This window comes from Diabrotica virgifera, chromosome 3 (genome assembly GCF_917563875.1).
Source record: "Diabrotica virgifera virgifera chromosome 3, PGI_DIABVI_V3a".
Lineage (NCBI taxonomy): Eukaryota > Metazoa > Arthropoda > Insecta > Coleoptera > Chrysomelidae > Diabrotica > Diabrotica virgifera.
In genome coordinates, this window is record NC_065445.1 from 77,021,139 (window position 1) to 77,036,704 (window position 15,566).

The 15,566-nt window shown below is 32.8% G+C and overlaps 1 protein-coding gene across 1 annotated transcript in view; it reads right to left on the reverse strand.

The window, feature by feature from the left end:
- Nucleotides 1-15,090, reverse strand: part of LOC126881157 (sodium-coupled monocarboxylate transporter 1-like) — a 91,903-nt gene extending 76,813 nt beyond the window's left edge. Inside the window, exon 1 of the mRNA XM_050645234.1 lies at nucleotides 14,903-15,090. The gene's annotated coding sequence lies outside the window, so the exon portion shown is untranslated. The remainder of the gene's footprint in view (nucleotides 1-14,902) is intronic.
- Between the last annotated feature and the right edge of the window lie 476 nt (nucleotides 15,091-15,566).

Below are 15,566 nucleotides of genomic sequence, written 5' to 3' on the forward strand. Positions count from 1 at the left end.
AAAAACGAAGAAATAACCGTTTACTAAACGTAAATCTAACAATTAGAACTCAAGATATTGTAAAATTAGTGCACAATGCAAATTGCAAATTGCAAAATAAGTATTTTTCGAAGCTTTATCGATCGTAACTCGGCTTCTACGCATGCAAATGAGCCTTAGCAGGTGTCGTTTTAAAGCTTAATTAACAGGCTTCCAAACAAAGTTTGTTAAATTACTTGATCTTCATATACCCGTTTGAAGTTACAATTTTCTTAAAAATATTGTACATTCATTTGTTTATAAGGGTTTCAAGCAAATTTGAGCTATAAACATTTATATTTTAATGAACAATAATGATAGAAAACTCAAAAGGAACAATTTGAGGTTACGAAAATGTTCATAAGTTTATTTTTGGCCAAGATGTCGATATTTTAATGGCTCGCTATGGGGCGGAAGATCGGCTTACAGTCAATTAAGTATTTTTCGACGCTTTATCGATCGTAACTCGGCTTCTACGCAGTAAAATGAGCTTTTCATGGTCTCATTTTAAAGCTTAAGGTGATACAGTAGCGATCAACAGGTAGCCAAAACGCGTTCCAAGATTGCGGCTGTAATTTTGAATATTTTTCGAGATATTTGGCACACGTATTCGTAATATAATAAAAAATGGCGGTACAGAGCTCAATTTGAAAAATATATTAATATGTGGAAATTACTCTGTAATTAAATACATTATTAAAAAAACGAGCCTGTACCGCCATTAAGAAGAACAAAAAAATACACTTTCTTCAAATAAACTTTTTTATCCGATGCCTAGATTTTGTGTCATTTTGGAACTACTAATGAAATAAAAAATTTTAGTAGTTCCAAAATGACAAAATCTAGGCATCGGGTAAAAAAGTTTATTTGAAGAAAGTGTATTTTTTTGTTCTTCTTAATGGCGGTACAGGCTCGTTTTTTTAATATTGTATTTAATTACAGAGTAATTTCCACATATTAACATATTTTTCAAATTGGGCTCTGTATCGCCATTCTTTATTATATTACGAATACGTGTGCCAAATATCTCGAAAAAATATTCAAAATTACAGCCGCAATCTTGGAATGCGTTTTCGCTAATTGTTGATCGCTACTGTTTCCTCTTAATTAATAGACTTCCAAACAAAGTTGTCAAATTAGTTTATCTTCATTTGTTCTAAAGTTATACTCGTTTAAAGTTATAATTTTCTTAAATAATTTGTACATTAATTTTTGTATAAGGGTTTTTAGTAAATTTGAGCAATAAACATTTATACTTTAATTAAAACTAATAATAGAAAACTAAGAAGGTGTATTTTGAGTTTAGGAAAGTGTTCGTAGGTTTATTTTTTGCCAAGATATTGATAATATAATAGCACGCTCTGAGGCTCAAGATCAACTCACAGTTAAGTAATAAATATTATGGTAAATATACCGATCGACTGCTCTCGTGTTACACTATTTTGCTCAGGAAGCCTTGACTTTTCTTAATATGTCTACAATAAAATAATATACTACTGTCAATTCTGTCTATTTGTTACAACAAAGTCATTGTCTCTTAATAGTTTAATGTGATATTGATTCGTTGCAATAATGAATAATTTAGTTAATAATAAATTATGTATTATATGTCAAAAGAATATCAACATCAAAGTGTCTTCTACTGAAAACGGTTGTACACGTATAATAGAAACAGCAAATATTCGTAAATATTTTTCTCTTGTTTTCTCTTGTTAAAGATATGCCACCAACATCAAACTCAATCCACTTACATATAAAACGAGCATTTTATGTGGTGTACACACAATTAACGTGCCTCGAAGATTCTGCAAAAGAACTTGATCCACTTGTATATGAATATCTTATAGATAATGAAACTCTGAAGCCCCAAAAAGTTTTAATTTTAATGCCTTCAAAATCAGATTTAGTACCACCATGTGTCTGTAAAAATTGCTCGAAGAATTTATGCAGATGTAAAAAAGCTGAGATTCCCTGTATATCTCGATGCAGATGTATGAAAGAAAATGTTTGTAAAAATAGTAATAATAAATAATATCAACTCACTTTTTAGTTATATTTCTGAAATATTAGTTTTTAATGTGTTTTTTTTTTTCTCATTTAGTACAAAAAATAGAAGACAAATTAAATAGAATGAAAGGTGATACGAGATACAGTATGATGATTTAATTATAAGAAGTATATGATAAAATTTTATTAGGATCTTCAAAAATGAAAAATGAAGATAACGTATATATACATAGAAATTATAATTTGCATCGAGATCTTAGCGCGTGAACCTTTACGCTGTGAGCCAATCTTGTGCCTCATAGCGCGCCATTAAAATATCGACATCTTAGCCAAAAATAAACTTACGAACAGTTTCATAAGCTCAAATTGTTCCTTTTGAGTTTTTCTATCATTATTGTTAATTAAAGTATAAATGTTTATAGCTCAAATTTGCTTGAAACCCTTATAAACAAATGAATGTACAATATTATGTATAATAAACGGTTATTTCTTCGTTTTTTATGAAGGAACAAATTTTATTTGAAACATGTTTTTGTATCTTTTTTAGTTTATGAGCCAGAGCCTTATAAAAAATTTATAAAATGAAATTGTTTATAACAATTTTTTGACCACTCGGATCGAAATCCTCCCTCGAAATTCGTAATCAGCAGCCAAAAATCCATAAGAAACCGTTGAGTTTGTCCATCAGAATTGAAAATGACACGGTGACCTCTATTTGGCGCCTAGACTATTTTGAGGGTTTTTTAAATATACCTTTTATTCAAGATTTATTGTTTTTTTGTATCACATGGTATACAGCCAACTACAGGAAATCTTTTTCCTTGTGAAAATTTTTTTTATTAAATTTACTTGTAATTAATGGTATACAGCCAGCTACAGGAAATTCTTCCTTGTGGATATAATATAGGATGTAGGTTTTATTTGTCTCGAGGCCTGGATAAGATTAGATTGGAGAATTGATTATAAAAATCAAATTGACCCACGACCAGTTAGCCGAGAGATATAAGTACTTGCAAAAAATATTACTTTATCAATTTAAAAATAAGATACGACGAGATTTTGATAGAACAGTTTATTTTTAACGTTGTACGAGCCTGAGAACTGAGGTTTGCTTAGTACCTACTCATAAAAAATATTAAATAACAAAATTCCCTATAGACCGGGCAGTATCGTCGCCCCCGCTAGCAAAATTATTCCGATTCGATTTTTTTGCACAAACTTACTCAAAAAGTGGTCCTTATAACATATACATAGGGTGCCGGGCGGTGCCGTGGTCGAAAAATTGTTTAAACAATTTTTTTTAAACAAATTCACAAAAATAATATTTTCATTTCGAACAAAATTTTTTAGATAAATTGGCTTATTCTCAGCAAAAAAGGTCTCTTGTCATTTTTTTCTAAAATTAATTGTTGTCGAGTTATATGCGATTAAAAATTTGAAAAATGCGAAAATGGCCATTTTCAAGGCTTAATAACTCGAGCAAACATTATTATTATGAAATTCAAAAAGTGACCAAATCAAGTTTAAAACCCCTTCTTTAAGGTCCTGAAGAGATCTTTGTCATTATTTTATTACAAAGCTGTTATTTTTAATTATTAACAATTAGCGTTATAGTCCAGGATGTATCCGTCGTCATCGTTAGTGAAATTATTCCGATTCCATTTTTTTGCAGAAACTTACTCAAAACGAGGTCCTTATAACATATCCACAGGGTGCCGGGCGGTGCTGTGGTCGAAAAATTGTTTAAACAATTTTTTTTAAACAAATTCACAAAAATATTTTTTTTATTCCAAACGATTTTTGTTTAGATAATTTGGGTTATTCTGAGCAAAAAAGGTCTCTTTTGATTTTTCTCTAAAATTGATTGTTGTCGAGTTATGTGCGATTAAAAATTTGAAAAATGGAAAAATGGCCATTTTCGCATTTTTCAAATTATAAATCGCGTATAATTCGATAACAATCAATTTTAGAAAAAAATCAAAAGAGAAATTTTTTGCTAAGAATGTCCCAAATTACCTAAAAAAAATTTGTTCGAAGTGAAAAAATTATTTTTGTGAATTTGTTTAAATAAAATTGTTTAAACAATTTTTCGACCTCGTCACCGCCCGGCACCCTGTGGATATGTTATAAGGACCTCGTTTTGAGTAAGTTTCCGCAAAAAAATGGAATCGGAATAATTTCACTAACGGGGGCGACGATAAATCCTGGACTATAGCGCTAATTGTTTATAATTAAAAATAACAGCTTTCTAATAAAATAATGACAAAAATCTCTTCAGGACCTTGAAGAAGGGATTTAAAACTTGATTTGGTGACTTTTTGAATTTTATAATAATAACGTTTAATCGAGTTATTAAGCCTTGAAAATGGCTATTTTCGCATTTTTCAAATTTTTAATCGCATATAACTCGACAACAATCAATTTTAGAAAAAAATGACAAGAGACCTTTTTTGTTCAAAATAAGCCAATTTATCTAAAAAAAATTTATTCGAAATGAAAAAATTATTTTTGTGAATTTGTTTAAAAAAAATTGTATAAACAATTTTTCGACCACGGCACCGCCCGGCACCCTGTGGATATGTTATAAGGACCTCTTTTTAAGTAAGTTTGTGCACAAAAATCGAATCGGAATAATTTCGCTAGCGGGGGCGACGATACTGGCCGGTCTACTAGTAGATGGGCGAAAACACAGCTCTTTTCTAATCTAAAACTAAACACTTTCACTCTCGGGAAAACACCGAGGCCCCAACTAAACAATTCATTAATTGTCTTCTCCGAGCAGGTAAACTTACAAACAATAAAGAGCTTATTTCGCCTATAACAGTAAAATTTATAATTATTATATCTGACATAGATACTAAAGAAAACAATGGTACACATCGGACATCGCACACATCTTATGGAAAATATAATGTCACTAAATTTCAATAAAATTTATACCAATAGAATTGTTTTAAATTAACGATCAAATCTTATCATTGCGCCAACTCTCTATTTTCAAAAATAAGAGCAGAAATTGATATAAATAAATCTGAAATCAAATGGGTAGGTACATAAGTTAGAGAGATAAAAAATATTTTAAAATACCCAGATTTTCGGTACTCCATAAATCAGCGGATTAGTTTCACTAATCCGCTTAGGCTCAGCGGGATTTAAGCTGTTATGAATAGCACTCAGAGCAATAATGATTGTAAACTAACATTTTATGGACTCCAAAAATGTGATTTCGATAAACTTTAATTGCAATTTGCGCCGTAATTAATCATAATTAAGAGTTGGCGCAATGATAACAATTGATCGTTATATTAAAACGAATCTAATCGTATAAATTTTATTGAATTTGAGTGACATTATATTTTCCATAAGATGTGTGCGATGTATTTAAATACCAGAAGTATTTAAATTTGCTTAATGCTTTTTAAATGCATTTATTTTTTTCGAATCCTGAGAAAACTAATTAATATTTTTGAAAAATTTAAACGAGGAATGAAAGATTATTGCAAATTCGTGAAAACTTCTATAATGTTTACATATTTGAGTCAGTTACAGGGATAAAAAAAGAAGAAAATTGAGTGTGATTTTTGGTTTCAAATATCTTATTCAAAAAAACTTTTTGCTTATTATAAGGGTCTTTCGGCCCTCAGTAATAATAAAATTTTTTAAATAAATTTAAAAAAAATAGCTATCAGTTTTCTCAGGATTCAAAAAAATAAATGCATTTAAAACACACTGTTGCGAAATTTAGCGCCTAGGTCCTTAAATGCAACCGTAGAAATTAATATAGGTATATAATGTCCGACTGTTATATTTTTTGACAAATAATGACATGATTTCGAAGTCAGTTAAATATGATATAATGCCGTAGGGCATTATTTTGAAAAATAAAGCCCTTGGGAATTAAATTTAAATAACTAGTCAAATATTGTCAAGTTGACAAATAAAAACTTAAGTAAAACTGTGGTTACCACAATTACGTTACGACTATTTCTGGTAAATGTACTTATTTGAAAACTAATTAATTCAAAATTCATTCAAATTTTTTGCATATGAAGAAGAATTTAGTCAGACATTAAACGTTGAAGACACCACAGGTATTATATAGATAATATCACTTTCGGTCAACGTATATATAATCCGGTCAACTTAGACATCAAAATGCTTGGCAAATAACAAAAATTGCCGTAGACCAAAATTTTGGTGGAGAGCTAGGGTATACCGTAACAAATAAAGTTTAAAAAGTCCCCATTGATCCCATGTGTGCGTCAAAAGTTATTCGGGGTCAAAGGTCAAAATTTGAGATTTTTTGGATTTTTTTCGAAAACGGTAAGTTTTATCAAAAAAAACTTTAAACCAAACTTGTAGATCTTAAAATTCTCTACAAAAATAGTCCTTACTATTTTTTTCCTAAGAGTTGCCATTCCTGAGATATCGCGATTCAAAGAGTCACATTATACATGATATGCACACTGCACACGTTTCCACAACACACCTGTGAGGTAGTGTACTCGGCGCGTTTTTTTTTCCGTGGTTTCCCCTGTAGGCCTACTCCACTAACTGTTTTGACAATTTTAGGATAATTTAAGGAAACAATACCGATCAAGTTCTAGATATTACCTTATTATTGATATTGATTATTGATATTGCTATTGATTATTAGGTTAACTATTGTTTTGATTTCTTTAGATATTTTAATCAGATCCATATTCTTGAAAGTCTACTTCAACAGTCAAGTCTTCTTCGATTTCATCTTCTTCCTCCTCCTCTTGCTGGATGTCCAAAAATTGTTCAAACGTGACTGAGTCATTGGTCTCTTCATTAAAATCACAGGAGTCTTCCTCTGTTGTACTAAACTGGACATTTGAGCAAGACTGACCTTGGCAGTTGGTACACACTAGAGAACACAGCAACCCGACTTTTTTACATCCACATTTGGCACTACAACCTTTTTTGCAATTGCAAAAAATAGTGTTAAGGAGTTTTTCTGGAGCAGGTGGGAGTAAAGTTTTAATCGGTTCCAGAGTATTATATATTAATTTCCAACCCCAGTCTTCTGGATTCAGTTCATTGCCTAGCCATGTTTGAACTTGATAATATACTCGATACAAATGTTGAAAAGCAGATGCTGATGTTGGAGGAAGACATGATAGTTGTACTTGTTTCTTGTTTCGCGTATTTTTTACAAAAGTTAAGTATCGGTATTTATCAAGACAAATAATGTTTTTTGGAGCTCCATAAACCGTAAGAAGAAAGCGAAATCCTTCCGTAATTATTATTGTTTGCGGTGTAGAATCAAGTTCTGTAAAAACTTTACAGCACTCAGTCAAATCTTTTTTTTTTTTTCGAATAATTTAAGTACTGACGTTTTGCCCCTTCTGTACATTGCGGACGTAGTGTCGCAGCCGGTTATCGCATGTAAAAATAAAATGTACTTTTGGCATTTGGGATAAGCCGATAAACTATTCGAAGAATATATCTCTGTTCGCTGTTGAGCCCTTCCAGGTTTCAGAAAATAAATAACTTTATCTACTGGAGTCCTTGCAGTAATCAGTACCAACAAATCAACACCTTCACCAACTACAATTGTTGTGTTTGTTGCCTTAAATTTTTCAATTGCTGTCTCAATTATAAGGACATCTGCGTCATTTTTAGCTTGTTTCACTTCAATATTCGCAGCTGTTTAAAAAATATTCGCAGCTGTTTGATAAAACTCACCGTTTTCGAAAAAAATCCAAAAATCTCAAATTTTGACCTTTGACCCCGAATAACTTTTGACGCACACATGGGATCGACGGGGACTTTTTAAACTTTATTTGTTATGGTATACCCTAGCTCTCCACCAAAATTTGGCTCTCCGGCAATTTTTGTTATTTGAAATGTCTATATAGACCGGGTTAATACCTCGAGCCGTGGGCCCTTGGTATATATGTTATAGTCAAAGCCCGAATTTCAGGCACTCCTAGGTTTGACTAGGCAATCCTCAGGTCTGACTGACGGTCTTAGTCAAAGCTCGAAATAAATTACAGTTTCGGCCTTTGACTAGTCAAACCTAGGAGAGACTACGTTGGTCAGGCAAAGGTCGAAATTTAATTTTATGAAATCGGGGTTTGACTAGTCAAACCCCGATCATCTATTAAAATGTCGTAATTTGTTAAATTAGGTTTAATAAGACGTCATTTTTTAATTTTAATGTTTATTATTTTTATATTGCCGTAATTAAAATAAAATAATTTGATATATTTAAAATAATTTTTTAAATAATTTCTCTTAGAGACAGCTTAACTTCTACCCTGAAGAGGCCTAGGCCTAAACAGGGATTAAACAACGCGCCTTCATTCAGCAAACCGTTTGGGACATCTTCGAAATTAAGAAAATTCTCTCTTCATTCTCTTATTTGATTTCCTGAAAAAAGTATGTTTATTGTTAGGTATTTCGTACCAATAACTCTATATAAACCGTCAATTCTTTTATCTTGTATGATACCTACAATATTTCGAGGATATTTCTATCAAAGCTGGTATTGTTATAGTTTTTCCGATAGAAATTGGAGGAAGTTTTTTTTCACTTGGGTAATTGTTTCATAGCATTAGCCTGGGCATGAAGATCATCAATCTCCTTTCCTGTATTTATTTTAATCTTTTCTGTCTGTGCACAACGCATGCATGTAACTTTTCTTTCAAAACCTTCCAGTATGCACCAAGTGTGCTCTCAGCGCACAGAACATGTACCACCTGATTACAAATTATGCACGTATGTGCGTCATGGCTCTCTTTTTGCAAATACAACAAACCACATATTATATGAAGAAGTAATCTGAATTGTTTGACAATTTATATCTCTCCTAGTGACGACGACCCGGGGGCTTCGTTAGTGTTATGGTGGTCTATAATTTTTTCTCCGATTACAATATGTTCTTTCACAGTTGACGATGGCATTCCCATTCCATCTGTTTGTGCTAAAATAAAATTCATATACTAGGTCAAACCAAATTACGGAGGTGCTCGAAATATTTTGGGTACCATACAAGATAAAACAATTGAAGATTAATAAAATATAGAGTTGGTACGAAATACGAAACAATAAATACTGAACACTTTTTTTCAAGAAATCAAATAAGAGAATGCAAAGAGAATTTTCTTAATTTCGAAGATGTTCCAGACGTTAAGCTGTCTCTAAGAGAAATTAGTACAAAAGATTCTAAATTTAGAGCACAAGACTTACTGCAATACATAAAATGCTAATGCAATAAGGAATGCCTTCCAAAGTATGAAAGTGTAAAAGGTCTAACGTATTGTGCAACTCTAAATGTCATAATGGCTCAACATGTGGGAAAAAAAACTATTTTTTTATTTTAATTATGACAATATAAAAATAATAAACATTAAAATTCAAAAATTACGTTTTATTAAACCTAATCTAACAAATTACGACATTTTAGTAGCTCATCGGGGTTTGACTAGTCAAACCACGATTTTTTAAAATTAAATTTCGACCTTTGCCCGATCAACTAGTCTCTCCTAGGTTTGACTAGTCAAAGGCCGAAACTGTAATTTATTTCGGGCTTTGACTAAGACCGTCAGTCAGACCTGAGGATTGCCTAGTCAAACCTAGGAGTGCCTGAAATTCGGGCTTTGACTATAACATATACACTATTGACCTCAAGCGTTATTATCTGTATAATACGCTTGGTATCTTATAGTTATTAAGGTATATAAGGATGTATACGAGGGCCTGTGGCATGAGGTATGTACGTTGACCTAAAGCGTTATTATCTATAATACCCGTGGTGCCTTCAACGTTTAATGTCCGACTAAATTCTTCTTTATATACAAAAAATTTGAATGGATTTTGAATTAATTAGTTTTCAAATAAGTACATTTAGTAGCAATAGTCGTAACGCAATTGTGGTAACCACAGTTTTACTTAGGTTTTTATTTGTCAACTTAACAGTATTTAACTATGTAGTTATTTAAATTTAATGCCCAAGGGCATTATTTTTCAAAATAACGCCCTAGGGCATTATATCATACTTATCTGACTTCGAAATCTGTCATTATTTATCAAATAATATACCAGTCGGACATTAATAACTATTAATATTAACATTGATACTCATCAAGACTTGTGTAGCCAAAATATTATTCTAAGATTCAGAACAAAAATGCTAAGATGCTATAATTTCTTAATTTTGTTATACTGAATGATCAAAAAATGCTGGACATCTGATCATGCTTCTTTAAGCACTATAGTAAGAGACCGGAAAGCTACCAGAAGGCTAGCTTATACATCAACATTTAAAAAATCAAAAGACAGGTTGAGAGTAAGCAGATATTTGGAGATTCAGAGCGATTTGTAAGTATGTTTTATAGACTACACGAAAGCATTCGACTGCATACAGTACGATAAACTACTCGAAATATTTAATAACATAAGACTAGGTAAACAGACAAGAACTAAATGAAACAAGAGATCTCTTTCAGAAAGTAAAGTTACTGGCTCGGGAATTCAAACCCAGAAATTACGCTATAGAGGATGAGACAGGTAATATGGTAAGCGATAAGGATGCGGTTCTGGAGACTTGGAAGGAATAATGAACATAACTCTATAAAGCTGAAACCTCTAACATTAATCATATAACAGCACTGCAAGTCTCAAAAACAACCCTAGAACCAGATATTCTAAGGTCTGAAGCCATAAAACACCTTAAAAGAAATAAATCACCTGGTTGCGATGACATCACGGCAGAACTTTTACAGAACATGGGTGAACATGGTCTCCAATTAATGTGGAGACTGTACAATCATGTATGGAAAATCGGCAAATGGCCCAGTGATTGGTGTACCGCACTATTTACTCCCATTCATAAGAAAGGCGTAACCACAAAATGTAGTAACTACCGAACCATCTCACTAATTTCACACCCAAGTAAAATTCTGTTGAGAATCATCAAGTGTCGCATGCAGACATAACTGGATAGACAAATACCACAAGAACAGGCAGGCTTCGTAAAGGGTAAAGGCACAAGGGAGCAAATCCCTAACCCGGCACCTGCCACGTGGCTTTGCAAGGCGCCAACTGCCACGTGGGGTGCTCACAACACCCCTTAAAAGCTTTGTGTGATCTACTTGTTTAAGAAACAAAATAATGTGTTGAGTAACACAAGACTATAAATAAACATCTTTTATTAACTTATTAGCCACTAATATGTTATAAAAGTTAAAAAATAAAATGAAAAAGGTGTTATAAGCAAATTAGCAAGTACCAAGCCATAATAAATGAAGTCAAGTAAAATATATAAAAAAATTAGGATTTAGTGAGTATATAGAGTCTAAATTAATAATTTAAATCAGTTATTTCAATAAAAAATGTAAATTTGACCTTTTTATCAAAAATACAAAAAAAAATTAAAACTTGAAGTGCCAGATGATGACACCCCAATTCGACTTTGGAGCTATAAGTTCAGAATGATACTAAATAACCACTTCAAACACTAACACATATATGCTATATAATATTATAGAAAGGTACTATGACGCACAGCTCGGTTACCAAACTTGAAATACCAAATATTTGATAAAAATATGTTATGGGGTGCTAGTAGCACCCCACGTGGCAGGTGCCAGGTTAATATGCGACAACTCATTGAGAAAGCACGAGAATTCAAAATTCCGATGATCATCTGATTTCTGGATTATCAGAAGGCATTTGACTGTGTAGACTGGACAGTTTTGTGGAAAGTTCTACATGAGATGGGGGTTCCTGATCATCTGTCAGCTCTGGTGAAAAGCCTATATGAGAACAGTGAAACCAGAATAAGAATTGAAAACCATAAGTCCGATCCTTTTAAAATAGGTAGAGTAGTCCGACAAGGATGTATTCTATCTCCAAGTCTTTTTAATTTCTCTGGGGAATATATAATGAAAAAAGCACTCGACAAATGGAATGGCGATATTTCTATCGCAGGAAAGAAGATCTCAAATCTCATATATGCAGATGATACAACATTAATAACTGCATCCGAAGAAGAAATGTCCAGCCTGCTGTAGCTAGTGGAAGCCGAAAGCAATAGATGTGATCTCAAGAACAATAAACAAAAAACAAAAATGATGATAGTAGATTATTCAAATTCACTTCAGACAACAGGAGCCTTAGACCAGTTTGAAGTGGTTAACGAGTTCAATGATCTAGGATCCTACATCAGTAATACAGGATCTTGTGAAACAGAAATACGTAGGAGATAAGAATTGGCATGGTCAAAAACGCTATGAGTCGATTATCGAAAATCTGGAAAGATCGCTCCTTTTCGAAGAACACCAAAATAATATTAGTACGTGCCTTAATTTTTCCCATATTTAATTACGGATCCAAAACATGGACAATGAAATCGGACGACAGAAAAAGGATTGACGCCTTTGAAATGTGGTGCTGGAGAAGAATGCTTCGGATCTCATGGACGGAACACCGAACAAATCACTCAATCGTCTAAGAGCTTAATATTCAGACTCGACTTTCCTCTATTTGCCTCTCCACCGTCTTAAAATTTTTCGGCCATATTGCAAGAAGAAGTGATGATAATCTTGAGAGACTTATAATTTCGGGAAACGTTGAAGGGCGCAGAAGTAGAGGTCGGTCACCTACTCGATGGACGGATCAAGTACAGAAAGCCAGTGGAAAAACATTCTCTGAATCCATGAGGGAAGTTCAGGACGGAAGCCGATGGAAAGAGATAGTTGCTCGTATTATAGGGAGTCACAACACTCAGCAATGAGGAAACGACTGAGGAGGAGTAGGTGCAGGCCCGGCCCCAGGGGTGGGCGAACTGGGCGGCCGCCCAGGGCGGCCAATTTAGAGGCGGCAATTTTAAGAGGACAGCCAATTTTTGAAATTGAAGAAATAATAAATTATGTTTTTAATATTATAAAAAATCAATATTATGAACAAGAGCATCAAAAATGCAACTGTAAAAACGAGAATTATTAAGTGAAACAATAACTAAGTCGCGAACGATGCTGGTATAGTCTCACAATTTGCAGTTTCTTTCTTTTCCTTAGTCACAAAAAATTTACAACTTTTTTTCACCATCTATTCATCGTTGGGCTATACTAAAAAATCATCTTTCTAGCATAACATCGAAACCTTTATCCGAAACTATGTAAATGGGAACTAGATGAGAATTGATTCAATTACTACGATCAGATACCAAATTAAAGAAATCTATGCTCTTGTAGAAATCACTGTCAATAAAACCAACGATAAAAAGGTTGCTCATGAGGCAAGCTGTTTGGAAAATCAAATACATGATTCTAGTTTTTATTGCTCTGTGGTAATAGGTATGGCATGACATTTTACTTCACATCAACGTAGTCAGCAAATCGCTGAGCAACGCAGAGTATTGACATTCATTTGAGTGTATCAATCTGTCAGTTTATTAGAAAAAACAGAAATCAATTTTAAGTCTCTCAGAAGTGATTTAAAATTCCAGGACTATTTGACAGACGCAAAAGAGTTCCATCGAAGTTAGAAATTGAAAACCCGAAAATCAGAGGCACACTAACATCAAGAAAGAGGAAAGTGAAAAGACAATTCGGCTATGAGAACGAAAATGAAAGAATGGACCTAGATCCAGAGACACGATATATATGTTGACTTCTATTTGTGATAGATTTCAGCAAATTAAGAGCCATGGAGAAATTTTTGAGCTTTTGTACGACATAAACCAAATTAAGCATATGACTGCTAGTGATTTATCAGATAAATGTTTTAAGCTATGTGATGCTTTAACTTTTGATGAGTCAAAAGATCTAAATTATACTGATCTAAAAGATGCACTCAAAGTATTTTCCACGCTTGTGAAGCCCAAGAGTACACCTCTAGAGACACTGAAAATGATTAGAGAGTATGATTTTGATTTCGCACCCAACGTTAGTGTTGCTTTGAGGATTTTTGTAACCCTACCAGTGACAGGGCCTCTAGAACCTTTTCAAAGCTAAAATTAATAAAAAATTACTCAAGATCAACTACAGTAGGAAAAATGAAAGAATACCCATGAACGAACATAGAAAACACGCTGTATTTTCCTGTCACCGTGTCATACAAAAAATTGGCCAGCGCAAGTACATGTAATAATTATTATTACATGTACTTGCGCTGGGAAATTTTCTTTGTGACACGGTGACAGGAAAATACAGCGTGTTTTATATGTTCGTTCATGGGTATTCTTTCATTTTTCCGACTGTATGTCCCCAGGAACGTTTGAGTGCACTAGCGACAATCTCTATTGAATACGAAATAGCGGAGTCCCTGGATCTTTGAGAATTATTAAAGACTTAAAAGACTTTCTCGTGCCAAGATAAAAAGAGTAGTACTTACTTAGAAAAGTAAGTGTGTAATTATGGATATGCATGGTGAGTTTTTGGATATTAAAGCATGTTTTAATATACTAATAGTAATGTAGTAAAAGTTCATGAAAATATTGCAAATATATATTTTTTAAGCGTATATCGTTCAAATACAGTGGAAAATGGCGTATTAAATAATTTAGCACAAAGCACACATCAATAAAAATACAATCGTGATTTAAGTTGGCGATCGCTGAAGGAAGGTGGTGAGTCATGGGTCTACCAAAGGGAGGGGGCGGCGCGGTCGCCAATCTTGCCCAGGGCGGCAAAATCTCTAGGGCCGGGCCTGAGTAGGTGAACAGATTATCATTAGTATCATAACCACATACTATCATTATTATCATAACCGCATAATATTATCAGAATGTGTAACTAAGCTAATGTAGAAAGAGAAGATGTCTTCTATTTTATAGATATTGTTAAAATACTTTCAAAAGAAGTTATTCAAATTCTTTACATCTTAAGATATCCTAAATACATACCTAATTGGTTATGTAAATAAACTTTTTGTTCCAAAATGCTCTCTACACATGTATATACAGGCTCAAATATAGAAAACTAACAACTCATCTACACTGGTATCTATACTGTCACGATGTAATGAATTATTTTTACTTTATTATTTTGCTCACATTTAAAGTCAATAAAGGTGATGGATTAGACAGAATACCATTGTTTCAATTATTTCATGATGACATATATTTGTAGAGTTTTTTTAGACATAAGGCTTAAATATATATGTTTTTTCCAGGGTTGAACGCGCTAATAAAATTGCTAGACACGTGATTTTTGCATTGTGAAAATTCGAGCAATTTGTCAAACTGGACAACTGAAATGTAGTTCTTGGGTCACTATGTAGTATATACAATATTATACGTATTTTCCAGATTTTTAACAAATTTCAAAACATCTTTTTAGCTATCCAGGTGCCCCTGGGCCTAAGATATTATGAAAAGTTGCCCTTTTTACTCTATATTTTGAAAAGCTATATCTCTGAGCTTAGTGAACCTATTTTAGCTCACAAGATCTCATTTTTCTTGTTGTAATATCAACTTTTCATAAAATAATTTGAAAAAATACAAAATACACGTTTAATTTTATTGCTTAAGAAGAACGAAAAGAAAACTTAAATTTTACGGGGAAACT